This window comes from Chlorocebus sabaeus, chromosome 7, assembly GCF_047675955.1.
Source record: "Chlorocebus sabaeus isolate Y175 chromosome 7, mChlSab1.0.hap1, whole genome shotgun sequence".
Classification (NCBI taxonomy): Eukaryota; Metazoa; Chordata; class Mammalia; order Primates; family Cercopithecidae; genus Chlorocebus; species Chlorocebus sabaeus.
This window is the reverse complement of record NC_132910.1, coordinates 46,460,772-46,484,381: the sequence shown is the minus strand read 5'-3', so window position 1 is coordinate 46,484,381 and position 23,610 is coordinate 46,460,772. Positions and strand designations below refer to the sequence as shown.

The 23,610-nt window shown below is 36.1% G+C and overlaps 1 protein-coding gene across 4 annotated transcripts in view; it reads right to left on the bottom strand.

Moving 5' to 3' along the window:
* The window catches only part of BMPR1B (bone morphogenetic protein receptor type 1B), a 407,599-nt gene that overhangs the window by 148,375 nt on the left and 235,614 nt on the right, over positions 1 to 23,610 (bottom strand). For all 4 annotated transcript variants that reach the window (XM_037990043.2, XM_037990033.2, XM_073017494.1 and 1 more), the window contains one exon: positions 11,773 to 11,864. The gene's annotated coding sequence lies outside the window, so the exon portion shown is untranslated. The remainder of the gene's footprint in view (positions 1 to 11,772; positions 11,865 to 23,610) is intronic.

The window sequence follows — 23,610 nt, the reverse complement described above, 5'->3', positions numbered from 1 at the left end:
ATGAGAATAATATATTAAAATTAATGAATTAATATTTGTAAACATCAACAGACTCTTGTCTTCCTTGTAGGAACAGAGTTGCTGCTCTCTGGTTTGGACATCTGATAAATTTCAAAGCCTTATGAATTGCCGTGCTACTTCTCAAACTTTTAGACATGTATAGGAGTACGAAAGTGAAGTTACTTATTTTAAAAGAGAGTCATATACTATACTGTAAAGTTTTAAGAATCAGAAGGTAGGGCTGGGCGTGGTGGCTCATGCCTGTAATCCTAGAACTTTGGGAGGCCAAGGCGGGTGGATCACAAGGTCAGGAGTATGAGACTAACCTGGCCAACATGGTGAAACCCCATCTCTACTAAAGATACAAAAAATTAGCCAAGCATGGTGGTGCGCCTGCAATCCCAACTACTCAGGAGTTTGAGGCAGGAGAATCACTTGAACCCAGAAGACAGAGGTTGCAGTGAGCCGAGATTGCACCATTGCACTCCAGCCTGGGCAACAGGGCAAGACTCCATCTCAAAAAAAAAAAAAAAAAAAATCAGAAGGTATTTGATTCCAATCTTATCTCCCTTACTTTCCAACCTACATAAATCATAAGTATTGTTATTTAATCTTCCTGAATTTCCATTTCCTTACCTTTAAAATAAGGATAATAATAGCTATCACACAGAATTATTATAAGGATTAAATGAAACTTTTATTTTATTTTTTATTTATTTCTTTTTTTATTTTATTTTTTGTGATGGAGTCTCACCTTGTTGCCCAGGCTGGTCTCATACTCCTGACCTTGTGATCCACCCGCCTCGGCCTCCCAAAGTGGTAGGATTAGGCGTGAGCCACCGTGCCCAGCCCTACCTTCTGACTATTAAAACTTTGGTGCAATGGTGCAATCTCGGACCACGCCCAGCTAATTTTTGTATTTTTAATAGAGACGGGGTTTCGCCACGTTGGCCAGGCTGGTCTCGAACTCCTGACCTCATGATCTGCCCACCTCGGCCTCCCAAAGTGCTGGGATTACAGGCGTGAGCCACCGCGCCCTGTGGAAACTATTATCATATATACAAATATCCATGACATGTTGACGAAGTTACCATTAATTATAAAATGAGAGGGTAAATGACTTTAGGGAAATTGTGAAAGATGCTAATTGCAGTTTCACATTTCATAACACACGTTTTTCTTGCTTCCAGGCATTTACTGTTTGTTACAATTTGAAGGATTTTCTTCAAAATGCACAAAAAGTTTTCTGATATAATTGGGCAATAGACAGGAGATACGGAAAAGTTTGAAACTTTTTTAAAAATCAGTAACAACTTGGTATAACAGAAACTTGCTGAGATGCAACTGACATTTATGAAAAGATAAAAAAGAAAATAAACACTAGGAAACAAAGGAGGGAGCCGGGAAAAACAGGGATCAAGAAAGGAAGAGTGTAACCAGGAAGGGAAGCGAGAGGGGCAGGAGGGAAACACAGAGGGGAGTGATAGCATGTGTAGCTCCTGGCTGGGTGGGTGGGCTGTCTCAGAGGTCATCTTAAGTCAGCCTGTTTGTTGAACTGCCCTAAATGTAAGAAATGAGTGGCCTTACAGGAGCCCAATGTGTGTTCTACATGCCTTATGGTATTTCTAAACCAGCATTTGATCTCAGGTATGCTCCAATACCATCAATTAATACCACTGGCAATACACAGCTAATAAACAGAAACATATGTGTCACAAAAAAATATTTTATTAAAATATAACCAAAATTTTAAAATTGATTCTCTGCCTCTGCAATTCACAGTTGTAGGCTGGACTATTAACAATGAAATCATGTTAGCACAAATATCACATTTCCTTTTAACTAGAAGGAACATACACTACGGGAACAGCTTCAAACTGACCACAAAATCAGCTCCCCAAGTTAAGAACACATGGTTTCAGGAGACATATTTTAAACTCACATTGTGCTTTACAAGCTATACCAATCGACTTTATATTGCAACGGCTTAAGAAAAAAAGCATTCTAAATTGTCTGCTTCTACCAATAATAACTGAAAATAATTACATGTGAGGTATTAATGAATAACTCAAAAGACTATATGCATTGTATCTTGGCTCATTTAAAACAAATAAACAACAACAAAAAAGCTCTACACATTCAAGGAACTGTGAATTACTTCAGCAGAACGCTGTGTCCTAGGTCACCATGCTTTCTTTCTCTATTATTGTCAAGATCAATTTGCCAACAAGCCTCTGACAATAAGCACAGATATAAATTTCAAGGTTAGTAAGCTAAACTACTACTGAGAATAATGATACATTAATTTACTGATGAAGTTAAAATTGGTATAGAGAGAAGTAGAAAGAGGCTCTTAAGAAAAATATATTTTACATGGAGAAAAAGCAAATATTCACTTGAGGAATATATGAAACCATAACTGAATTATATTTCAACCATATACTGTGCAGTAATAGTCATCTATACATTAAAGCAAGAAAATAAATATGATTGAAAAATAAAGAATAATATGAATAACCTATTTAAGACTTTTAAGACAAAACAAATACTGATGCATAATATTCTAAATAATAATAGAAGAACAACTTGCTTATCAACAATAAGGTGTAATTGAATTTTAAATGTTCTAGGGCAGGGTTATAAAACAAAATGAAGTATGGCAGAACTGTTACCAAAGACATACGAATGTATCAAAAAAAGGGCAGAGTGATTCAAGGAGGAAAAAGTCCTCCATTATCTTGAAGCAAAATTGTTTGCCTTGAGTTAAAGAGGAAAACAGAACAAAATACTTCATAGTGGGCAAACACATAACAAAAATTAAAATTTCAAATGATGTCTTTTTATAAACTTTCACATGTGAACTCCCCAACACATACACAAACACAAACTATGTTTATAAAGTATATCTCTTCAAAGCAGATTAAACTATCCTCTTAAATCATTCCAGGTAACCAATTAGTATATAAATATTGAGTTCTGATGACACCAAAATATCCAAAATTTCCTTTCCTGCTTCAAACACAAGACACTGATACCACAGCAATGAGCTTGACTCTCTTAGCTGAGTAGTTTAAAATAGAGATAGTAGTAAAAGCTGTTGGTTAGTGAGACTCATTTCTCCCCTGAATGAAACTTAGAGTACAGAAAAAGAGACTCAGATGGAACAGTCACTCCCTGATGACCTCACAATTCCTTGCCAATTTTCCTTCTAAGGTCATGAGCAGATATGTGAGGGAAGGCATGGTGCTATGTTAAGCAAATGAGAAAGAACTGAAATACAAGTTGGCTAAAATGAAAGAAATTGATAAAAGTCAACAGTTGTAGTAAAATCTGAGGAAGTTAAAATAATTTTTAAGTGCTTTGAAACTAATTTAAGTAGAATGATTTCTTTCCGTTTTGAGATTCTGGTATCTTCAGTGCTAATTCCAAATAAGTTTCCACATGTTGCCAGTTTCATTGACTTGCCCTTACACTTTGAAAGTTAGCATTCCTGAACTCACTGCTTCACAGATGGACTCAAGCTGGGAAGATTCGTGCCATCAGAACACTACAGTCACACATGTATTATCACTACTTATGGCAAAAAGCATAATTTCTCTCTCTGGCAATGTTTCTTTAAAAGATGAACTTCGGGCCGGGCGCGGTGGCTCACGCTTGTAATCCCAGCGCTTTGGGAGGCTAAGGCGGGTGATCACGAGGTCAGGAGATCAAGACTATCCTGGCCAACGTGGTGAAACCCCTTCTCTATTAAAAATACAAAAATTAGCTGGACATGGTGGCACGTGCCTGTAGTCCCAGCTACTCAAGGGGCTGAGGCAGAAGAATCGCTTGAACCTGGGAGATGGAGGTTGTGCTGAGCCGAGATCGTGCCACTGCACTCCAGCCTGGGTGACAGAGCAATACTCCGTCTCAAAAAAAAAAAAAAAAAAAAAAATGATGGACTTTGGCCAGATCTGAGTTTAAATCGTGACCTTATCACTCATTAGCTATGTGAGGTTATCTGTGACTTTACATTTTGTGGTCTGTTTCTTTATCCTGAAAAGATGATATAACAATAAGTCATCAGATGGTCTATTAGAAGGATTAACAAAATATATATATATACGCATACACATACATGCACCCTTTGTAAATAGAGGTGGTTATTCATGCATCATTTCTCAATCACACATATTACATTATTAGGTATGGCTTCAGATAAGTAACATACACAGCCTCTTGTCTACAGTAATTTCTAGAATCATGCCAAATCCAACACCACCACCCTAACATGTTCCAATGTTTAAATCTCATTAAACAAGAAACATCAACTTTAAGATAAAAATTTTAATGCAATACAAACTGAAAGGTAACACAAAGATTGAAATTTGTGGCACAGGAATACACAATAAAATGAGTTCGCAAAAAAAAGTGAGAAAGGGGGAGAATGATTCAACAAAAGTGCTGAAGTACTTGCTCAAAAAAATCCTTGTGGACTACAGTACTAACAGTTAAATGAAGACATAAAATGTAGAAAACTATTTTTTCCTATTTCTAGGTTTTAAAAAGACTTTCTAAGTTTCAAAAGATATTGAGAAAATATCGATTAGCTTTAATAAAAATATTTCAAAACATACTTATGTTTCAAAACACATAAAACAAAATTAAACAGTAATCCAAATCTTATGAAAGCAGTTGCAACGAATAGACATTTAAAGAATCAAGATCCTTTAATTTTTTTTTTAAATAAAGGAGCAATTGCAAACCAGAAAGGAGAAGAGAGCTGCTAGAAAAAAGAATAAGTAGACAAATAAATTATAAATAACAAAAAAGGTAATAACTCAAATTTAAATTCACTAGTAATTAAAAATAAGTAAATTAATATCACTTTCCTCATATTAGCAAAGATGTAAAAATCAGACATTTCTTTGCAGGCATGACATTTAAAATGTGGGCAATACTTATTTAAAGTGAAAAGTATTAATCCAATGGAAAATTATCACAAAGGGATAACCAGGCGTTTTTATTGATGCAGAACTGTGAAGATCACTTTGCTTCTGATATGAGGGAGGAGGAAACAGGAAAGTACAGAAATCACAGGCTGAAGCTGAGAATAACCTTCAGCTATATGTTCAAAAATTCTTCCATTGCTTATACACTGTTAGTAGGAATGTAAATTAAATTAGTTCAGCCACTGTGGAAGCAGTTTGGAGATTTCTCAAAGAACATAAAACAGAACTACCATTTGACCCAATGAATCCCATTGCTGGCCATAGATCTAAAAGAAATAGTTCTAACCAAAAAGACACAAGCACTCATGTTCATCACAGCACTATTCACAATAGCAAAGACATGGGGTCGACCTAGGTGACAATCAACAGTGAATGGATAAAGAAAATGTGGTACATATACTACTACACTGCCATAAAAAAGAATGAAATCGGCCAGGAGCGGTGGCTCATGCCTGTAATCCCAGAACTTTGGGAGGTCGAGGCAGGCGGATCACAAGGTCAGGAGATCGAGACTATCCTGGCTAATGTGGTGAAACCCCATCTCTACTAAAAATACAAAAAATTAGCCAGGTGTGGTGGCGGGCACCTGTAGTCCCAGCTACTCGGGAGGCTGAGGCAGGAGAATGGTGTGAACCGGGGAGGCGGAGCTTGCAGTGAGCCAAGATTATGCCACTGCACCCCAGCCTGGGCGACAAAGCAAGACTCCATCTCAAAAAAACAAAACAAAACAAAACAAAACAAAACAAAAACAGAAAGAAATCATATTGTTTGCAGCAACTTAGATGGAGCTGGAAGCCATTATCCTAAAGGAATTAATACAGGAACAGAAAACCAAATACTGTATATTCTCACTTATAAGTGGCAGCTAAACATTGGGAACTCATGGACATCCAGATGACAACAACAGAAACTGGAGACTACTAAAGGCGGAGGGAGGGAAGGCAGGAAGAGCTGAAAACTACCTAGTGGGTACTATGCTCACTACTCAGGTGATGGGATCATTTGTATTCCAAACCTCAGCATCACATAATATACCTATGTAACAAATCTGTACAGGTACTCACTGAATTTAAAAAAGAAGTTGAAATTATAAAACAACAACAACAACAATAAAAAAACCTCTTTCATCTAAGTATACGAGCAATTTTTACCAGAGCCCTTAATATTAATAACAATGGATAGAGCCAAAGCGCCCCAATTTCTTTGGGAGTGGTGGGAATAGAAATAGAGAAGCAAAAACTTACTAGAAGATGAAAGGTACAAAACAAACTTGTTTTTCCCCTCTCTGCATCTTCGATTATTTACATTTTTAAAAGAATCCCAGATGAAAGCCAATACAATATGGAAAAGCCCATTGGATTCTTTCGTTTTTGTTTTAAACAAAGTTTTTCCAGGTGTAAATTAGAACAAATAATCATCTTTAAATCTTTAAATTATAAAACAAAATATAGCCATATATATCCTATTGAAATACAGGATTTCTAATCTTAGACATAATCTAAGCATGAAACTTGTTTTTTTAGCTCCTGTCTTTTGCTCCAGGACTATCTGCCATGTTCTATTGAATGAATGTTTGTGTGGCAGAATGTGATTGTACCACGAAACAGAATAGGGCAATTCAGGGGAGCCAGAAAGGATACCTGTCATTAGAAAAAAAAAAAAAAAAAAATTACTTAAAGTGGGAGAGTACTCCATCTCACTTGATGGTAAATTACTAGCTCTAACTTTCAGGAATTAAGAAATAATGCAAAGGAGTCTAATACAAGACAAGACACAGAGACACAACAAATTAAACTTTAAATGCAGCATGAAGAACAAAAACAGAGCAATTACATTCAGACAAGAAAAGCTGCATTAATAAAATACTGGCCTTATAATTACCTAACACTAATTTTTATCCGAATCTTAACTAGCTACTTGAAAAGCTGATGTTTGGCAGGTTATGTTACCTGTGGATGCCACAACTGCCCATTGATAAAATGGAAGCACTGAAGAAAAGCTTTAAAGTCCCACTTCCATAATTAATTCACTCTTCTCCTCTAGGGTTCTATGAATTATATGCCCTTCACTGTTGTAGAAAAATTTTGGTTGGCAATAAAGCTTGTGCCAATGATAAAATAAGACTTGATTGTTCTGGTAAAATCCTTTATGCCTCATTCCAACCACGAAGTTCTTTGAGCTTTTCTCGGTGCTGGTGGTGGTGTTTTTGCTTATGTTTGTTATAGTTATATGTTTCCATACTGAGGCAAGCTTGGGTTTCCCTCCTCACTGGCTAACAGGAACTTGGTATACTTCTGTGTCCATACCAAAGAAACTTCCACCACCCCAATCATATAATATTTATATTACGATATGCCAGTGAGATCTATAAAGTCCATACCTATGACTCTTTGCTAAGGCACTTTCTCCACTTTTTTTCTTTTTTTTTCTTTTTTTGGATACGGAGTCTCGCTCTGTCGCCAGGCTGGAGTGCTGTGGCGCAATCTGGGCTCGCTGCAAACTCCGCCTCCTGTATTCAAGCAATTCTCCTGCTCAGCCTCCCCACTCCACATATTTTTAACACAGGATAGTTATATGGGCAAAATACATCTGAAAAAACGTTCCAAATTGAATTATGGTCCATTCCAAGCAATTACGATTACCAAATTTTCCTATGAAAATACCAATCATGTTTTCATTCCTCAGACAGATACGATTCAAGGTTAAACAAACAGAAGAGTTATATTCAATGTCTGGAAGACGTTTATAAGGTTTAAGTGGAAACTGCTGGTAGAGTACACTAAAGTAAAAATAATCAAATTAAGAAAACTATAAGTCACTCCAAATTGTTCATGAAGCTTTACACTTGTTCCTGGTATATAAAATATTTCATATATAATGTAAGAACTTTTATGTATGATGGGCAAATAAAATACAATTAAAAGGCAAAATAAATTTTATTTTTATTGAATATCAGAGCTAAACTACTTTTTTTAAATGTCAACTTCCTTCTCTTTCAACATTTCTATTTTGAGGAGCAAATTCTTCTTCCGCCTGAAATGGAATTATCACCTTTCAGGTTTTAGAATTTTTAGACCATGATTTTCTATTATTTCATTAAAACCCGAACTATCTCTGCTCCAGTAAATAAAATCTGAGGGATTACTAGTAATATTGGGAGCAATTTCACTCTGCAATTCTCTCGGCTACATGAGGATGGACCTGTTCTCTCCTGAAGCTCTCTCTGGGTCTTTTGGAAGGCATGACACTGTCTTTAGTTTGCTAGGGCATCACTTAATTTATCCATGTAAATTAAGGTAACATGGCCACAGCAACTAGCTGGTATTTTTGACAGACTTCACCAAATTCATTACATAAACAGCATTTTTGGAATATGTATCCTGAATTTGTATTTGCTAACCAACATCATTTTGACTTTTGTTACTCAAATAAGCTTATGAGTTCAGCAAATATCTCTTTGCAAGGATACACATACACACACACTATACTGTGATTGGTCCTAGAAAAAGAAACAAAATAACTTTTTAGATTATTATTAATATCCCCAAAGTATGTATCATCTACTTGAGAGGTTTTCCTTCTATCTAATTAATCAAAATTGTAAAATATTTTAAAGTGAAAGGGGTATAAAGAAAATTATATTTAAAATAATAAAGTTTTTGTTTACTTCAAATTCTGGGATACTTGTTATATGCTAGGTCTTGGGGAAGCATAAAAAATTAAATTTAAAAATCTGGCCATAAATAGACTACAGTCTCAGGCAGAAACAAAAACATATAACACTATATTATCAAGCTTTGCAAAGTACCGGGATGGAGATTTATATAGGAGGCCAAGTCATAGAGTCTAAGAATAGACCAGCAGGGCTTTCTCCAGTGAGGCTAGAAGGCAAAGATTGGGAAAAGGGTTTTCAAGATAGAACAGCATAAATGATACAAGAAAAAAGCAATGCAATGTGGATTGTTTTGAGAAATAGAAGATGTTGAATACTGCCAGCAAATAAAACAGAAAGGGGAATATTCTCATGGATAGGCAAGAGAGAAACACACAACAGCCCAGAAGGAATGGCAGAAGATTGATATAGAACAAAAGTAGACAGTATATGAACAAGAGACTCATAGTAAAGCCTGGTCTTTATCTATAAGCAGAAGAAAGACAGGGATGGGATGGTTTTAGATTAAAAGCAATGGGTTCATCAGAGTGGAAGATTGACCCCCTAAGAGTAGTACAGGAGGCCGGGCGCCGTGGCTCACACCTGTAATCCCAGCACTTTAGGAGGCCGGGGCGGATGGATCACCTGAGGTCAGGAGTTTGAGACCAGCATGACCAACATGGAGAAACCCTGCCTTTACTAAAAATACAAAATTAGCTGGAGTGGTGGTGCATGTCTGTAATCCCAGCTACTTAGGAGGCTGAGGCCGGAGAATTGCTTGAACCCGGGAGACAGAGGTTGCAGTGAGCTGAGATCTTGCCATTGCCCTCCAGCCTGGGCAACAAGATTAAAACCCTATCTCAAAAAAAAAAGAAAAAAAAGAAAAAAAAGAGTAGTGTAGGAGATGGACTACTAGCAGAGCAAATATGACTCTAAAGCAGTGAGATCCATGAGGAAGCTAATATTAATATTTCAAGCTAAACTCATTCACATTGCTTCAATAGATACTTAATACATAATACAAAAGGTGCCATTTTCATTTTGTTTAAGATGCTTGCATATAAAATATTATTTGTAAATATGATAACCAAAGTCAGGATGGACAACAGAGACAAAAATACTAACAAGGCATTTCGAGTTTTAAAACACTCAACCAATCTTCAACCAAAATACATCCTAATGTAGACATTATTAACCAGTGTCACAATTTCGTATTTCTTCTTGATTGAAAGGAAAACTTTCTTTAGTTTCTTTTTATTGTAGTTCGTTATTTGCTTGCCTTGTTTTCTGCCCAAATTTCAACAAGGTACTTCGGAAACAAGACACCAGAAGGAATAAAAACAAAACCAATAAAGAGGGGTAAGAAAGCAATTATCATGCCAGTATTTATTTAAATGCAAAATATAAAGCAAAAATTAAAAGATACTGAATAAAAATCTGAAATTACAATCTTGATCATGAGATATTACTCAAAGAGAAGAGCAAATAAAAACTGATAGATGAACTTAGCCAGTTAGATTCTATAACTGGGAAATGCCCATTCTAGATCAATCATGGTTGTATTTTCAAAATAAAGATATTGTCAAAAATCTAAATCAAACCCACTAATAAAATGGAAACGGTAGGCAGAATTTGAAGAAGTACAAAGATTCAGATGATAAAACGAGCATTAAATGAATGTCAAAATACTGTTTAAGATATCAATTACATTAGCCTTAAAGTATTTCTGAAGTAATAAAATTAATTTTGAAACATTTTGCATCATTTGAAAAGTTATATATGCATTCAACAAAAGTGATACTGCACAACAATTGGTCTCATTTTAAGATTCTTACTTTGATTTAAACATATTCTACCTGTTGTTTTAGATCTGGCTTATCCTATTTTAGAATGAGCTGATTTCTGTATATTAGTCCTAACACAAAATCTGAGCCAGAGTATTAGCTTTTCCTCATATCTCTATTGCTGTACAGTTTCAGCTCTACAGCAGCATCAATCTCATTTTTTGTTTTTAACTTAAATATGTAGTACAGAAAACCCTTTGGACCTATAATCACCATCTATAACCTAACTTAACAGTTCTAAATATCATGCTAATGCTGATAGTTCTACAATCTGAAATGCGATCAAGGAAGTTTTCATGATGTCAGTAAATTTCCTCTAGTTAAAGCCACAGTTCTAGTGAAACAACATAATTTACTTTCTAGTCCATGTGTAGTAGACATAAACATACAAGTATGTCTATTTCATGAGCATTCTAAACCAGAAAATACATAGAAAACAATTTTTTGTCTCCTTCAGTGCCAGTGCTTTTAATGATAATCTGGAATATGAAAAACCACAATGAAGATGAACACACCACAGTACCGTGAACACACACACAAATATATTTAAAGTGCTACATGTGATGACAGGAAAAAACGAACTATTAATGCATAGGAGGAGATGTTAATTTTAGTTTGAGGTTGAGTATGGAGTCGCAGTTTTTAAGAACCCAATAGCAAGTGACCTGGACACAGAACTTCTACCTCAGTGCTTGCCTTTGGCACCATGAATTAGGAAGACTGTTCTCACTTCTCACCGCCCCAGGTTCTCTCTAATCCCAGAGGTACTATTTCACTTCAGTGCACTCGAAAATGGAGGCTGGCTTTTTTTAAAAAAAGACCTCATGTTACCCAAATTCCCAGCTTCCACATTTTGACACTGACTACTACACCTTCATACGTTCATCTGAATGTTTCTCTTACAATCCATGTGTAGACCACTCACTACGATAAACTTAACTGACACTAATGTTTTAATACCGACATAAAAGTAAATAGGAATTTACCAACTGGAAGACCTCGAGTTTGATAGAATGAAGAGACAGAAACTTACTGATAGGACACAGTATGAAATTGGTGCTTGAGAGCTATTCCTACCACACGCAGGAAACGTCTTGTGAATGTACCCGGCATTCTCAACAGCAGTACACAAAACGGCTCTGCCACCAAGAACATTCTTACCCAGCAGGCAGCCCTCCTCATTAGCTTTGACATGCCACACAGCCCTTTGCTTGCTGATGCAGTGCAGCCAACAGGGAGACAGAGTTTATGAGTAACAGCGAGACCGAACTGGCTAATTACTTACCTTCTCACTTATGGCAGGCTTGCTTGTTTAACTTTTTGTTTCCTCTCTTGTCATAGCTCAGCGCCAAATGGTTATGAATCAGCAGTCTGAACCTGACAGTCAAAAAGAATATATTTTCAGAAAAGAATTGGAAATTAACATTCCCTTCACTGCAGTCTTTCTTTCCTTGCCCTCTGTGTGCATGTTACTCTCCCGTTTTCTCTCTCTGCAAGGCAGCTATGTAGTGGTCTATAAATATTGACCCTGACACTTGCTCAGTGCTTTACTTGCTCATGGCACAGGTCTGTGTTACTGAACACCGTGGTAATACTCCGGCAAAGTTCTCAGCTGCTCAGACAAAGCTGTGGATTGGCTCACTACCCAGCAACCCTGTGCTTGCCTGGAAATACCATTCTGCTGCCAGCTTTACAGATGCTATGGGGCCTTTCCTGAGGCCCATATCAGGCACAGAAGGGCAATCATGAAGTCTGTCTGAAGAAATACAGCTTTCCTCAGGCAGGTGGAGAAAAGTGGGGCTAGGTGGAGTCAAAGACAAGAAAGGAAATACTGCCTTTGTTTCAGCCAAACAACATACTCTCAAACCCTTTATAAAAGTCATATCTAAATGTCAGTCAATCAAGCTTTATAAAACTTAATTATGACATATTATGAATCCAAATGACACAGGAAAGCAGTTTTGTAATTTTTTTAATATTGCTTCTCAAAAAGAAACGCTGCAGTGACTAAGTAATTGGTCACAAAAATATGCCAATGTAAGTTCACTTGGAGAATGATAGAAATGTATAGGGAAGTATAATATTAATCAGATACAACATATATTTAGTGAAAGATGCCAAAATATAACCTAAAATTGTAACTCAACAGAATATTTACAGTTTAAATATAAACTTCTATATTTATAATTATGACAAGTTGAAAATTTAATTTTTAGATTAAGGATAGAATCCAAGTCATGACACTGGAGTATATGGTTTGTAGGTGACATAAACAAGGTACACAGTATCTCCATATATCACCTATAAGGTCCACAGTATGAATGAGCAGAAAATAAATGAGCCCATATTTTTTATTCCTTATCAAAGATAATCATGTGTTTGCTTTACTAAAAGCAAATTTTACTAAAATTTTCTCTTGATTAAATCAAAGGTAAAGGAAACTTTTGGGAGACTCTGGTCACTTACTCATCTTACAGATAAGAAAATCAACCCCCAGGCTGGTTACTTTGCCCAGGGTCACATGGCAACTCTGTGACAGTGCCAACATGGCAACTCTGTGACAGAGCCAAAACTAGAAACCTTGCCTGATTACTTACAGTAATGTGTTCCTTCTATTAGAACGGTGGTTCTCAAAATAATCTTTAGGCTCATCTTCATGTGAAAGCTTACTAAAATCTTACCAGTAAATGCAAATATTATAGCCAGAAAAATAATCAGCATAGAACAAAAATAGCTTTTTACAGTGTAACTGACCAAAATAATAATAATAAAGTTGCACATAAGAATTAACTTTCCAACTATTTGAAATCCACCTTTCCTTGCTAATTGCAAAAATTAATATTTATCTAATAAATTAACTTATTGTCAAGAGATGTATATAACTAGGTGCTGAACAGGCGAAGATAAAACATAGTTCCTACTCTCAAAAGACCTTCCAGGTCTAATTCCAGAAAAACAAAAGAGAAGTTAAATGTAAAACAATGTAGCAACAAAGACTAGAGGAGGCAACTATGGGAGAAGGGAAAATGACCATCTGAGCCAACATGAAGTGGGGGTGGAAGAGGTAATTCCTCACTCCAGACTTCTGGATCCTAAAGAATGGGCAGAAGGTAGTGAGGCAAAAAAGGAAGAATGACACAATCAAGATAAAGGCAGGAAAGAGCACAACACATACTTACAACTTCAAATAGATCTTTCTTGCTGGAGACAGTAAGTAGTTAAAAGCAAAACAAAACCAATTAGAAGGAGTAAGGTGATGAGGGATTTTATAAGCCAGGTCGACAAACTTGGGTTTTATAGAGTAGGATAGGCTACCAGGCTTTAATTGCCTTTATTCACAGACTCTTAAAAGAATTTTGAAAAATTATGTAAAATTATGTAACCATTTACACATTACCAAATTGACATTTACAAATTTCCACCTGTGGTAAACTATGTACTTGCAAAGAATTTAATTTCTACCCTATTGGAAATATTGGCATTTAAAAAACAACACATCAGCTATTTTAAGTATACTCAATAGCATCTAAATCTACAATAATTTAATATAACCACTATCTATTTAAATAACACACAGAGATGATTCTTTTGGCAGCTGAAATTTACATGGCAATTTATTTTCTTGACCTTTATTTCCATCTTGCGGCCTCAGAGAATTTTTACGTATTTTTATAATTAAGTCCTCAGTTGTTCACCCTGTCATACTTTTTTCTTGAGGTGGAGTCTTGCTCTGTTACCCGGGTTGGAGTGCAGTAGCACTAATTTGACTCACTACAACCTCCTGGATTCAGGCAATTCTCCTGCCTAGGCCTCCCAAGTAGCTAGGACTACAGGCATGTGCCACCATACCTGGCTAATTTTTATATTTTTAGTGGAGATGGGGTTTTGCCATGTTGGCCAGGCTGGTCTCAAACTCCTGACCTAGGTAATCTGCCCACCTCAGCCTCCCAAAGTGCTGAGATAACAGGCGTCAGCCACTGCACCCGGCCACCCTGTCATACTTCTCTGCAATACACATTTAATGCATTAGTTGAATTTTTAATGTTAAATTTTCTATGACTCCAGCATAATGCACCATAATAACATTTGGGATGGATAAGGGTGTGCTTTTCTTTCGTAAGGTAAGAGAAAGAGTGTTGTGAATAAAGCACTATTCTCAGGCAGATCAATATTAATAAAGAGTTTATGCAGAAGTGGAGAATCTAGACACTGATTGCATTAAAATTACCCATTCAACTGCTAAGAGAAAGAAACCAGTCTGAAAAAGGCTACATACTGGGCTGGGCGTAAGTGGCTCACACCTGTAAACCCAGCACTTTGGGAAGCCAAGGCAGAAGGATTTATTGAGGCCAGAAGTTCAAGACCAGCCTGGGAAACACGGCAAGACCCCGTCTCTACAAAAAATTTAAAAAATAAAATAAAAAACTTAAATTAGGCAGCTGTGGTGGCACACACCGGTAGTCCCGGCTGAGGCAAGAGGATCCCTTGAGCTCAGGGATTCGAGGCTGCAGTAAGCTATGACTGTGCCACTGAACTCCAGCCTGGATAGCAGAACAAGACCCTATCGCTTTAGGGGGGAAAAAAAGGCTACAGACTGTATGATTCTAACCATATGGCATTCTGGAAAAGGCAACACAATAGACAGTGTAATTGTCAGGTGGTTGTCGGGAGATGACAGTGAAACACGGGATTTTTAGGGCAGTGAAACTACTCTGTATGACGCTGTAATGGCAAATGAATGATATTATGCATTTGACAAAGCCCACAGAGCTGTAAAACACAAAGAGTGAGCCTTAATGTAAACTATGAACTTTAGTGAAGTCTCTTTCTCTGTCTTCTGGAGGAATGTGGTCTAGAGGGAGTAGAAGTATTATTTATTGAGGACTGTCTAAAAGGGGCTTTGGAAATATCTCTAACACTAAAAACAACACTGGCAGATGGTTATGTTTTTGCTTTTTTAAAAATAAAGAAAATGAAGCTTAGTGTTATTAAGCAGCTTGTCTGAAGTCATGTGACTAATAAATTATAGAACTGAGATTCAGCCCAAATCTGTCTGGCTGGACTACAGTACCACACAAAGCCTTTCTATCAGTCACTGAAGATGTATAGGCCCATGCCCAGGCAAGGAAGTGGATTAAACAGTGCACTCACAAACTCAGGACAGATTCACTGTATCCTGCATTTCTCTCAAGGAACTGCTTGAATTTTAATATTGAGTATTGAGGGGTAGCAGAAAGATAGGACTAACAAATTAAGCAGTGGATGAAATTAAAGTAACTGATATACCTTACTAAAGAGAACTTAAAGGCTTTTTTAATCTTCAATTTGACTGATGGGCAAGGAATAGATGAAGAGTCAAGTGGGGTTCTTCTTTGAGTGGCTGGGTCTTTGCCAAGGCAAGGTTTTGGGAGGAGGAGGCAACTTTGGAACAGGGAGCTGGGAAGAGCAGACAGATTTAGTTTGGAACATGATGAACTTTAGATATCTGTGTTGTACTGAAGTATGTTCAATGGGCATTTAAATATACTAGTCTAGAATACCGGAGAGATGAAGACTGCATCAATTCAGTAAGCAGTTTTGTACTCTTGCTTTCCTGGTTCAAACCTTGTCACCATATAGTCTATTCTCAGTCCAGAAGAGAAGTCACTTAAAAACCTCACTCAGATTACATTCATCTTCTAATCAAAGCCCTGTACTGCTTCCCCATTTTACTCAGAGTAAAAGCTAACGTCCTTACAATGGTCCATATAGCCTAGCCCCACTTTATTCTCTCTTTTTGTCTCTGACAGCATGGACTAGGGCCCCCCTCAGTTTCTCAGCTCCAACCCACTTGTCCTCATACCATTCCTTAAATATGCCTGACCAGTTCACTCTTGGTATCCTTCTATTTGCTGTATGTTCTTGCAGAAAGCTGAACGGCTAACTGTTCACGTTCAACTGCCTGTTGAAAGTGCACCTTCTCAGTAAAGCATACCACTCTCATACTACTTAAAATTGCAAACTTCCTTGTTATTTGTTATTGTTTGTGTCTTCCCCATAGAATATAGGTTCAATAATAGCATAGATTTCAAGCGCCTAAACTGAGCCTTCTACATAATGAATGCACAATAAATATTTGTTAGATAAATGACTAAAATAAACATTTACGAGCAACACGCCAATAAAGGTGGCTCCCAAGGTCATGAGATCTCTCAGAAATAGCATGTATAAAGAGAAGTAAACCAAAATCAACATTTACAAAGTAGGTCAAGGAGGAGAAGGGCATAAAGACTGAAAAACAATTACGAGGTCACTAGAAGGAGAATGAAAAAGGGCTGAATGAGAACAGAGTCAAGGCCTGAGAGGTCCACAATGTCGAATGCCATGGAAAGATTAAATATGAAAGAGATTGAAAAAGCCCATTACATACAACATTCAGAAAGTATTGTGATACTAAAAACCACTGAAATGCATGATTTAAAAGGGCAAATTTTATGGTGTATAAATTCTATTTCAATAAAGCAGTTATTACAAAAGAAAAAGCATTGGCAGCTGAGTTGTTTTCACTGCAGGTGGGAGGTAAGCAAGGAAAGTGAGACAGGAATAAAGTCACACTTTTGAAAAGTTTGGCCAAAAAGAAAAAAAAAAGAAGGATGGGGTATGCTTTAAAACAACAAACAAACAAAACAACCACAAAAATTCATTCCAGTGTAGAGGCTGAGTACTCTGAAGTCAGGTAGCCCCGTGTTTTCTTCTTTCTCCAGTTACATTGTAAGTTACATATGTGCCTTACCTTCCTCATCAATGAAATGGACTTAATGTTAGTACCTTGCATCACTGGGAATCAACAATTCATTGTATTGTTGAATAATATTTCATTGTATGGGTATGCCAGATTTTATTTATGCATTCATCAGCTAATGAACATTTGGGTTTGTTTCCACTTTTGGGCCATTATGAATAATGCTGCTATAAACAAGTTTTTGCTTCAAACTTATATTTTCTTTTTTTTCTGTTTTCTTTTTTTTTTTTCTTTTTTTGAGACAGACAGAGTCTCACTCTGTTGCCCGGGCTGATGTGCAGTGGTGCGATTTCAGCTCACTACAGCCTCCACCTCCCGGGTTCAAGCAATTCTCCTGTCTTAGTCTCCCAAGTAACTGGGATACAGGCGCCTGCCACCACGCCTGGCTAATTTTCGCATTTTAGTAGAGTCCATGAGGTTTCACCATATTGGCCAGGCTGGTCTCGAACTCCTAACCTAGTGATCCACCCGTCTTGGCCTCCCAAAGTGCTGGGATTACAGGTGTGAGCCACTGTGCCCAGCCTCAGCTTATATTTTCATTACTCTTGAGTAAATATCAAGTAGTCAAACTGCTAATATGCTAATTTTATGTTTAAGATAGTCAAGAACTGTCCAACTATTTCCCAAAGCAGAATTTCACTGTGGCTTTAATCTACATTTTCCTAGTGATAAATAATGTTAAGCATCATTTCATGTGCTTATTAGCCATTTGGCTATTTACTTTTGACTTTTGGTAAACATAATTTCAGAAAATGCTATGACCAAATAAAGCTTAAAATATGTTTTTGAGGGTCCAAGAAAGTTGTACCTGGCATAAACAAGTTACTTACTTGTTAACTGAATAAATAAACTAATAAACAAATGAATGATTAAGGAATAAGAAATATTTTATTTATTAGTATATTGTTTCAGTTTTTAAAATGAATTTGAATTCCTCTACAATTTCAGTAGAACTTTTAGTAAGGAGAAGCAGCTTTAGGAAAAAAATAAAATTGCAAAGAAAATGTGCTAATCCTCTGTTCATTATTATGATAAATACCTATATTGGTACTTTCAGTTTGGTAATAATAAAATACTCTATCAGATCAATGTTAGGTAGCTGAAATTGTAATCTTGTTACATTAATGCTTTAATTTAATGCTTTCTTGAAACTCGGTGTTAAAAAAGCAAGAAGCTAAGTAGTGAATGATTTTTTGTTTGTTTGTTTGTTTGTATGTTTGTTTTAAGACAAGAGTCTCGCTCTGTCACCAGGCTGGAGTGCAGTGGCGCGATCTCGGCTCACTGTAACTTCCACCTCCTGGATTCAAGCGAGTCTCCTGCCTTGGCCTCCTGAGGAGCTGAGACTATAGGCACGTACCACCACGCCCAGCTAATTTTTGTATTTTTAGTAGAGATAGGGTTTCACCATATTGGCCAGGATGGTCTCCATCTCTTCACCTCATGATCCACCGGCCTCGGCCTCCCAAAGTGCTGGGATTACAAGCGTGAGCCATCGTGCCTGGCCATGAATGATTTTAAAATATATTGTTGACAAACTTAATCATATATGAATACTACAAATTTATGTAATGAGACATTCTTCAGGGGCAAATGGGTACAAGCAAGATATTAATAATCCAAGCTAGTCCTCATTTTTCATCTGAGGGAACAGGTGGCGTTCAGTGTAAATGAATAAGGAGAAAGAATATTGACCCTACGATGGGCCTAGTTAGAAGTAAACTATGAACTGTTTTTATCCTCTTTTTTTTCATACTTTAGGGGCCTATTATTAGGCATATCATATACAGACTCACTTACCTTTAACTCTAAAGTTCTTTGTTCTCAAGTAATAAATAATTTGGGCTCCCAGGACCCCACAGAAAAATCATACATAAGTCTACCAACCTTACTGCTGCCACTTTATTGTAATACATATCCATTATTAGTATGAGAAGTATTGGCTGCTCAATTAATAAATAGGTCATTTGTTCTTTTCAACTGAAATAATGTTGTATGTAAGTTGTAAAGATGGAATGAACTAAATCCAGAAACCACAGCAAAGAATGCGTCTTTGTAAACTTTTATATGACATCGCACAAACCAAATGGCAAACTAAAGTGTTTTATCATTTATCAATAGAAATTGTTCTTAAATTCATAGTGCATAGAATACATACAACCATAACCAATAATAAAACTAAATTATGTTTAATAAAATAAGGTAATAATGAAGAATGAAAAGCACCCAGAATTTCAAGTTATTTTTGTTATAGTCGTTGCTAACTGAACCTGTATTAAAACTTCACTGATTTCTCATCATGTTTAATAATAATAGCTGGGTTCCCAGCTGTGTTATCAGTATTTCAATTTCTTTTTCTCCTAGAGCTAAATGTATATTTATATGACATGAATGACAATATCAAAAGTGTTATTTAACATAATAAATATTTGCAATATAATTTCAAGCATTTTCTACTTTTTAGAAAGTCTGCAGTTCTTAAAATTATCATATACCTGTAAGTAGAAATTTCTTAAAGGTAAGGAATTAATCCTCACTAAATCAAAAATTTCTACATTTACTCCAAAACGGAAATTAGATTAGGTCTATGTGACAACAAGAGACTGGATAAGAACATTTAATTCCATTAATCTCTGGATGAGTCTAATATTCAGATAAATCATTATCTGACATTTTAAATAACTATTTTCTTTCATTATAAAGGCGTAGCTGAATTCTCAATGTTTCTTTTTTAGAAATGACTCATTAGAGGATATTTTCATTCACATAGATACACATAATTAACACTATGCCATTAATTTTATGGAATAGTTATTTCTAGGAAAAAAAAAAACTGCAGTATATTTGGTTAGGCAGTACAACCGGAATCTCAAGAATAAAAAGTATCTTTTGAGGGGGGTCAAAAAGGTGGTCCTGAAACCATCCATGCCAGAGAGATTTATGTCAGCTAAAAGGAAAGAAGCAAAGATTGGTGGATTCCTTAAGACAAGCTAAAGTCATACATTAGAATGGGGGAAATCTCAGGAAGGAGGGACTCAGCAAAAACCAACTCAATGGTCTCAATGGGAGAGGAGAATATCTGTCTACCAAGTTTAAGCTGACTTTCACTCTTTATTAATTATAAGGCAGTAGCTCAGAAAATATCACTGAATGATTAAATTTAGGTAGTGAAAACAGGAATGTGGATTAAGTCTGAAAATTCACTAAAAAAACAAAAACACTGGTCTATTTTACAGCTCCATGATAAATACACTTTCACATGGAAGATTTAAATTGCAAAGCTCAGGAATATCATTATTCAATTTATATTTTTAATCAAAATATATTTTTTTAAAGAGGAAATAGTAAGAAAACAATAAAACAAACTAATCTTTGTAAAAAATGAATGAAACATCCATTATTCTTCTTTGGTTCACATATAAAATGTGGTTGTTTCCACTTGCCATTCTGACTGACAGGGCCTGAAATTCTCTTGAAATGTGGTGTCAAAAATAACTAAAGAGTAATGGGAAAAAAAAGACTAAAAATGAAAAATCTCACTTCTATACTTTGGTAGATCTGAATATTGTCACGTAAAATACATTGTCAAGACCTGATTAAATTAGACTTTAAGATGGATGGAAGCAATTCTTTCTGTTTTTGAAAATTTTACTTTCATGAGATTACTTTGGAGTGGTGAAAACTGACAGGAATGTACTCTGAGTTTTGTTTTGTTTTGTTTTCCATCCTCTAATTTACTTCAATCTGGTATGAGTCCTAGATTGAGCAAGAACAGGGCTGCAACTGAGCTGAAGAAAGACAGTAAAAGAAGAAAACGTGAGAATAAAGAAAATCCTTATACTTTTTTTCATGATCCAATAAAGAGATGAAATAATGTTATCAAATAGCATGTCAATGTAGTAATTAAACTACTTATGTTTCTGTTTTGTTTTAAAGGTAACTGGTATAGAACCAATGAATCAAAATAATTGTTTTACATAAATACTTGTGTTTGGAAAAACATATACAAACCGCCCCCTTATAATTGATACTTAACACCAGTAGAGAATATGAAAGAATAAAGTTCAGGAACCTTAAAAACATGTCTAAGGGCAAAGAGATCCATGGTGCTGGGGTAAAACCTCTCTTACGGTCCAACTCCTAACGGTCTGTACAAATCTAACAACTCACATCTATATTTTTGCAAGGGCTCTTTCATTTGTTCATTGTGATAAGCAATAAGAAAGTATTCCTACTTTACACATGAGGAAAGTGAAGTTCAGAGCAGGGAACTTCACTTCCCTGCTTTGGGAATAGCCCAATGTGTGCATGTTTGAAAGAAACATAGATAGAAACTGAATTCAGGTCATCTCACCTTAAATCTTGGGCCCTTACTACTATATCTTTCAGTAACACCACAGGAACAAATCTCAGTAGAATTATTTTCCTATAGGAAAACACAATATTTCCCAGGGAACAGAATGAAGTCTTCCAATCTGGGGCATATATATTTTTGTTGACAATGGCCACACACACAAATATAAAGCTCTTATTTTGGTTTCTCTGGTGTTGGTTAATAGCAGTATCATTACTTAGTCATCCATGCTAAAAATCTCAATGTCTCACTTCTGCTCTCCCCTATTTCCAATTAGTTCCTATATACTCAAGATTCTTGAGTATATTGTGATCTCTGGACCTTGTCTCCTTTTCTTTCCTCTGTTCCTACTGAAATTCAGACTTAGCTTTTATCTAACTTTAAATACTGAAATGATCACAATATAGGCTCCCGGGCACCACTTTCCTTTCTCCTCCATCAATCTTCTATATTGTTACTATGCTGATTTTTTTAATCAAGACCCCCTCTGGCAACAGAGGGTTCAAACTTCTCAGCAGAGAATAAAGGCCTTTCCACCACCTTGACCTGGCCCTGTCCTTTCAGGTTCATTTCCCCCTCTGCCAATAACACAAATCCCACCTTATGCTCTCCTAATGTACCATACCATCTGTTCACAGGAAATGCCATGTGTAGACTTTCCATACCTCTGTTCACAGAATGATCTTCTGTAAACCTTTATTTCTATGCAGTAACATTTAAGCCAGAACAGAACTATATCCAAATATGTGAGAAAGGAGATTCAAATTAAAAGAAGGAAAACTACTTTGGATGCTGTAACTCTGGTATCAAGACTTTGCTTTCTTTGCTTGCTGTCTCCTTCCTAGAAATGTGACATTGGTAGTGTTTCCTCATAAAAGCACAAGGGAAAAGCGCACACCAGTTTCCAGGCTTACAGCAACAAAGCTATGACAATACTGTGTATTTCAGAAGGACTTTGGGAACCTGAACAGAATTTCTGTCCTGAACATAAATTTTTCTTTCTCTGTTTAATTATCTGTGTAATTTTTTAAAGACAATAAAAATATGTCCATTCCAACTGCATGAGTGTCCTTTCGAAAGACCTAGTCATCTAACTATCAGGTAAAATTATGCATAGTAGTACTATAGAGATTTTGAAGCAGGATACAATCTGAACGAGCAAACCTAAGTAGTATTTAAGTGCTAAAATTATGACAAAAGTACCCATGGAGCTAATAGGGCCTCTACATAGAGATTTTTAAATATTTATGTGCCCAAGGATTGCTGCAATTTCTTTTGGGTAGAATAATGAAGTTCAAAGTACACTGATGAAAGTTTTCATTGAGTTTACTGGCAATCAATATCAATTAAAAGCTACATTTTAAAATGTATATCAGGTGTTACCGGAAAATGCATCTATCTGAATAGCAGCTATTGAGAAGTTTATCAAAAAGAGTAAATAATGTATAAAAAGTCCCAAGTGAGTGATGAAAACCTGATTCAAATGACAAGTCACATATCAGTTGGAAGCCAGTGCACAGACTTATTGGCACCAACAATGTTTTCTTAATTTCCTAAGTGTGCATAACATCATGCCCTCCCCCTCCAATTGGCTTAGTATATCCCTTTTTATTGCTTTATTCTATTAAAAATTACTTCAACTCACTTACATTCCTGACAAATCCATTTTATAATTTTAATTAGCAGTTCTAATCCTTCTCATGGAATATTTCTTATTTATTTTATGCTTTCATTCAATAAACACTTGCTTAGTACCTGTTATGGGCTGTTATGGGCCTGGCACTCTAGACACAATCCCTGTTCCCAGTGAGGCTAAAAGCTAGTGAGGGAGACAGACTGGTGGCTACATTGCTACAATTATAATATAGCAAAAGCCATGAGATAAACATGCAACATAGAAAATAAAACTTCCTGGAGACTGAGCACAGAGAAGGCTTTGTGGAGGGGGAGGTGATACTTGGGTTCTTAAAATAAGAGACGTTAACCTGAAA